Source organism: Carassius carassius, chromosome 2 (assembly GCF_963082965.1).
Source record: "Carassius carassius chromosome 2, fCarCar2.1, whole genome shotgun sequence".
In the NCBI taxonomy this organism is placed as follows: domain Eukaryota; kingdom Metazoa; phylum Chordata; class Actinopteri; order Cypriniformes; family Cyprinidae; genus Carassius; species Carassius carassius.
Genome location: NC_081756.1, coordinates 22,009,179 through 22,015,890, shown reverse-complemented (window position 1 = coordinate 22,015,890; position 6,712 = coordinate 22,009,179). Strand labels below are relative to the sequence as shown.

Genomic DNA, 6,712 nt, shown 5'->3' with positions numbered 1-6,712 from the left:
AAATATATATATATATATATATATATATATATATATATATATATATATATATATATATATATATATATATATATATATATATATATATATATATATATATAAGTATATATTATATTATTATTGTTATTATTTTACCGCAGCCCCACTCTTTTAGCTTGCATAAACTCCAGGTAGCTTACAATGATGCACTAAGAATTCTGCTGAGAAGACCACGCTGGTGTAGTGCCAGTGAAATGTTTGTGGCTGCAGGTGTTAATACACTGCAAGCCACACCGAGAAATGTTATGTACAAATTTATATGTCTCAGAGAATTACATAATTATGGCATTGATCAGCATCAAGTTTAGCACTTCACGGTATAAGTCCAAGTTATGGAAGCATAGGTATAGTTGTCTCCTCTGAAGTTTTTTATTGTATTGTGTGTAATGTCAGTGGTTGTTGTTTTTTATTTGGACCTGTGAGTCTGTTATAAAGTTTATTATTATTATTATTATTATTTATTATTTTACCACCGTCCAACTATTTTTTATTTTATATTTTCTCGCAGAGTGCAGCCTGCAAGATAATGATGACGTGATTATCTGTTGACTCTCTGGCCCCGCCCCCAACACGTCACCTTGCAAGTCGCTCAAAATATAAAAAAGTGAGATATAATGGATAACAGAAAGCGCAAATGCGGGGCTGAAAAGTCCAGAATAAATAAGAAGAAAGCTTTGGAAACTGACGCGGACAAATGTTCTAAGCTGAGCACATTCTTCTTCAAAAAAAAAAAAAACTAAAACAAACGGAGACGAGGCCGGTAAGTAAGCTAACGTTAAGGTAGTTAGGAGCAGTTCAAGATGCTAGCGACATTGCAAAACAACGTTGTTTGCAAACCACCGCTCATGTATCAAACTTTTTCTTGTAGCTCTTCAGCAGCAGCCACCTCTAGTCCAGTTTGCTGCTAACAGTGAAGAGCAAGGACCAGTAGCCTAACGTTACCAAGCTCCAGTCATAAGCCCAACACACCAGAATGGGCAGGTAGGATTGTCATTCAGAAGAACTAATAGTAATGAAGAGCCCTGCTCAATGAAAAATGCCCTTTGATAATTAATGATACCTGATGATTCAGCAATACATTAATTAATTACATTAAACTGAGTTGATACTGTCATTAGAAAGTGCAATACATTTTATTTTAATCTTTATTTTTTATTTTTTTTAATATATTTTTTTGTTTTTATTAGATTTTTTTTCTTTATTTCAATGTTTGGATATTTATGAATACTAAATCTAAGAAAAGAGATTCTTACACTATCCTGTCATTTACTGTTCTAATAAATCTTCACTGTGAAGCAAAACTTAGGCTATTGTTTTTGCACTGAATTGGAAATTATGTTTTTAAAAATGAAAAAAAAAAAAAAAAGGAATTAAAAGGCTGTAGGGAATTATATTATGAGGTTTTAATTACATTATTTATTATAATTACATTATAGTCAGTTGTGAACTAAAGTGGGCCAGTCTAAGGCATGAAACTCCAGGGCTGAAAAGGAGTCCCAATCCGGCCCTGGTGTGTGTGTGTGTGTGTGTGTGTGTGTGTGTGTGTGTGTGTTTGACAGTGACAACTAAAGGGCTTATTAGGGACAGGTGGGCTTGAGTGGTAGGACATTAAAATGAGCTGACTACAAAAAGCATAGATGGAGAGAAAAGAGACAGATTACATGCATCAGAGCACATGAACACACTGAAAGTTTGTCCTGGTCTTTCATTCACCATGGGACAGAGCCTCAGATCAGAACAAACCAGCAGCATAATATCACTAACACAGCACAATCCATCAGTGGTTAACCATTTTATATGAGTTTGACTAGTCACCATCTCACCTCCTCAGTCAGGCTCTCTGAAGAGTGACTAATCAGATAAATAAAGATGAGTAGCCTATTCTGCCAGGGTTTCCTGACAGTTTGAGTGATAAGATGTTTACTCGCATGTTTATTTGCTAGGGTTGCTTATCACACAGTGCACTACAATTGGCAGGTGAAGACACCTATTGCTCAGTGATGACAGCATAGATGGAACGGAGGGAAGGAGAAATCACAGAAAGAGATAAGACATATTTCCCCATCTCTGTCTCACTCTGCCTCATATACTCTCTCTGTGTGATGAGGCTTTCAGGCTGATGAATCTAGGCTGTGTAGAAAAATAATCTATTCATCTGAAGGGTCACATTTTCATTCTACGTCCATCAAGAGGGAAAAAAAAATTCTGTGTGCTTTGCAAGTGGAGAAACATGGGTTCACACATTGTAACTGCTTCTGATCTCGTGGGGGATGTTTGGCTTTGTAATTTCACCCTTGAAATGTGTGATTACAAACAGGACAACTTTTTTAATTTTCTCTTTTGTCTGGATCCTGCAGCCTGCCAGTCCACTCCCCTTGCAAGGCCTTTTAATCAATCACACAGATAATCAAACGTCACTGGCTATCTGCCCCATGTAATTACTTTTGCAATTAAAAATCAATCTCCAGTCACCTCCTCTAATTAGAAGGATGGCTGTATCTCCATCTAGATTGATTTTATAATACATATTGACTTAAAATGCTATAATAAGGCCATATTCTACTGTTTTGATGCCATGGGTATAAAACACAAAGTGGTGTGGGCCACACAGCAGCATGTGCATTGAGTCTCCAAGTACTGCTCTAACTAAAAAGGTCTCAGGAGTTTCAGCCCGATGTAAAGCCACAAAAAAGGAAGGAATAGCTTAACAGCTCAGTTAAATATTTGACAGTCTTGATTATATTACAAGGTACAACACAGTAGACGCAGTAAGAGTTATATACAGGCCCGTTGGTGTTTAAATTTTTTTTTTTTTTACAAAATGTGTCACTCACCTTCATACACTCTTTGTCCCCTCATATATGGACCTGAAGGAGCTTCTGATATGCTGATAGTAAACTGGTGGTAAATAGTTATTTAGCTAAAGCTAATTAGGGTGGCCATATGCGGCATTCATATGGGACACGTCCCGGTCAGGATTTTAATATTGCCTAAAACATCCAAAGAAGTTTGATCAATAATATGCAGGTATTGTACATAATCGACCAATCGTGGGGCTGCGTGTGAGAAGGTGAGATCTAGAGGGAATGATCAAAGCGATGCAAATATGCACACATGTTTGTTCGTTCGGTTGGCTTGAAGCGTTGCTGCGCACAGATCCCCCCCCCAAAAAAAAAAAAACGAAATGTGGCACAATGCTTCAAGTCAAACGAAAGAACAAACACGTGAAAGCGATTCGAAAGCATAGGGAGCCGTCTGCTCTGCTCTTTATAGCTCTTAAATGAATGTTACACAACGATCAACCCGCACAGTGCACAGCCAAAACCTGGATATTTTAGGCATTATTAAAATCTTGGCTGGGATGTGTCCCGTATGAGCGGCGCATATGGCCACCCTATAGTTTCAATAAAAACAATTGTTCAACATTAATAGTCTTCTCCATTTAGTTCCTCGTGGTCCTAATGTTGACTATCAGCTGCTGAAGGAATGGTTTTTCTGGAAAAATAAGTTGTGCTCTGGTTGCTGGCACAGTCCACATATTTGTAGTGTTGCCCTCAAGCAGAAGAAAACAGTTTTCCTCCGGTATGACTCCATTAGCTCCACTCTTACAGACAGGACATACAGTTGCTTCATATAATATAATATATATATATATATATATATATATATATATATATATATATATATATATATATATCCATATTGATAATAGACCTTTGGGAAAACAACTACAACAATGAGCATTTATAAAACAACAAAACTTATAAGTACCATGTTAAAACATAGAAGTACAGGCAGGTGCTCTGGGCAACACCAGGAATCACCCCTGAGCTAAAACAATTCTTCACAGACTACCAAAACATGTCTGCAGAGGCACTGTAAATATCTAATCAGAAATATTATTGATGGCTACCAGTGGACAAACCTGAACAAACAGCTACTAAAGTGGCTGTGCAGCAGTGCTACGCCATTCATCTACTTGGGCAGTCCTCAGTTAAACTGGGCCAATCTGACCATTAATGAGGTAAATATGGAATGTTACAATTAGTCATAGTGAACTAGTGTGTCACAGCAAGGCCCCCTCTCTTCTAGCCCAGCTAAAGTGGCCTACTCAAGGCTTCTCTGGGGTAATAAGTGCAGTGCTTATCGGGCCTGCCCTCCAGCCAGCTCCACATTGCAGGCAGAAAAGGCCTGGCCTCAGCCCAGCAGCTATTAATCACTCCAGAGAGGCTCCTGTCAGAGCCAGCCCCTACTGATAACACTGCCCTGCCCAATTTAACCTGATGGAAATGTGATTTCTCTTTTCCTTTAACATTGAAACAATATAGAAGGTAGATGGAGAGAGGGAGAAAACAGAGAATATAACACAGAGACATTTGCAGACTAAGTACAGACTTAGTGACCACCAGCTGGCCATAGAAAGAGGACAGCATAAAAAGACATGGTTACCTAAAGAAGACTGAATCTGTAATGAATGTAGATCAGGAGCAGTTGAGATGGAGGAGCACTTCCTCCTCCACTGTGACAAATACACATCGTTAAACAGACTCACTATACACTCAAATATAGCAGATTATTCCTGAGTTCCGGTTACTCCATGGAAACAAAAAATTGGGAATATTATTTGGTGAAGGACCTACTTCCTCTTTAGTAGAATGCCACAGACTAAGAAGTAATGAGTGAACACATCTGCATCAGTAGTACCTTTGATGTTTATATATATGTGTGTGTGTGTGTGTGTGTGCTCTTGTTTTTGTGACATATCAGGAAACAACTTTGTATAATGACATTATTATGACACAGTTATTACAAGGAGAGGGTGACTTATGAGGACATAACCCATGTCCCCATTTTTCAAAACGCTTATAAATCATACAGAGTCAGTTTTTTTTTTGAGAAAGTAAAAATGCACAAAGTTTCCTGTGAGGGTTAGGGTTAGGTGTAGGGTTGGTGTAGGGTGATAGAATATACAGTTTGTAAAGTATAAAAACCATTACGCCTATGGGATGTCCCCACTTTTCACAAAAACGTGTGTGTGTGTGTGTGCACACAGTATATATGTGTGTATTTTATATGTATTTTTGTTTAGATTTTTTTTTGTTGCTATGTACAGAACAATGCTTTGGCAATATGTACTGTAGTATGTCATACCAATAAAGCAATATATGAATCGACAGCCGGACAGACAGAGTGCAATAGAAAGTCACAGTGAAAAGGAATGAGATAATGCATACTTAATTTTAAGTCCAAAAGAACCCTACTGGTAATAATTACTGTTGTCTTATGACTTCTGCTGAGTTACATAACTTTATTTTGCTTTTTTGAGAACTTAAAGCTCTGCTAGAGAGAGAGAGAGAGAGAGAGAGAGAGAGAGAGAGAGAGAGAGAGAGAGAGAGAGAGAGAATTGAGGTGTGTTGTGGTATTTGCAGTAATGTCCAATAAAAATGAATAAATAAATAAAAAAAGTGATGCAAGTATGCATTCATTTAAAATAATTATTAATAAATAGCATGAATAATTATTAATAATAATATTAATAAATTAATATGATGAATAATGCATAACGTATTTATTTTATTTATTTAAAAACACAGTAAAAGCAGTAATATTGTGAAATACTATTAAAATTTTAAGTAAATATTTTCTATATTAATATTTTTAAAACGCAATTTATTATTGTGATGGAAAGACTGAATTTTCAACTGCTATTACTCCAGTCTTCAGTGTCACATGATTCTTCAGAAGTCATTACAATATTCTGATTTGGCACTTAATCATTATCAATTATTATTGGTTCTCAAATATTAATAATTGTTCTTGATACATTCTTTGATGTTAGAAAGTTCAAAAGAACAGCATACATTTAAAACAGTAGTATTTTAATATTATAAATGTGTTTAGTATCGAATTTGTTCCGTTTTATGGATCCCTGCATTGAAAAGCTTATGTGATTGAATAATGGAGTAATGACTGCTAAAAATTCAGCTGTATTTTATAATATACATTTTATTAAATATTTCATTATATTACTGTTTGTACCGCTTTAAACAAGAGACTTTCATGATTTTAAAAACATGAAAAAACTTTTATAATTATTCCAAACTTCTGACTACTACTATAGGTGATGACAACCTAAAAAGGGGGGGGGGGGTCATACAAAAAGAGTATCTTTGCAATAATGAACTTTTATGAAGGGTGAATATCTAATGCACTACTTACCCAACCCCCCCACCCCCCCCCCCCCCCCCCCAACAAAAAAATATTTCTAAAGTGGAAGTGTTCTTACCCTTGCAGAAGTCATGACCCTTATTGCTTGCAGGGCTCGACTGAGCCTCTGAGTTCAAGATTCTGCCCCCTGGCCAGACTCAGGAATGTCCCTCTCGCTTTAAAGCCCATTTCCAAAGCTGCTTTATTTGTGAATCGGGTGTCAGGTACAAATAAGCATGATGATTCAACACAGTCATCTGCGATAACAGAACGAGCGACACAATCACCCCAGGCATAGAGAGAGGGAAAGAGAGAAAGAAAGAGATGAAAGAAATACCACTCCCTCAGTCAAGCTAAGGATTCTTATCGTCTGAGTGTTTGAGAAGGCCAGACCCTGCGGCAGGTTCAAAGCCTTCCCCCTCCTCTCCCCCAGCCCCTTTCTCTCTCCTTCGCTTTCTTCCTTTCT

General features: G+C 37.0%; 1 long non-coding RNA gene across 1 annotated transcript in view; it reads right to left on the bottom strand.

Annotated features, from left to right (window-relative positions):
• LOC132097495 (uncharacterized) overlaps nt 1–2,949 on the bottom strand; it is an 11,057-nt gene extending 8,108 nt beyond the window's left edge. Inside the window, exon 1 of the long non-coding RNA XR_009422745.1 lies at nt 2,874–2,949. This is a non-coding gene — a long non-coding RNA (uncharacterized LOC132097495). The remainder of the gene's footprint in view (nt 1–2,873) is intronic.
• Nucleotides 2,950–6,712: the final 3,763 nt, after the last annotated feature.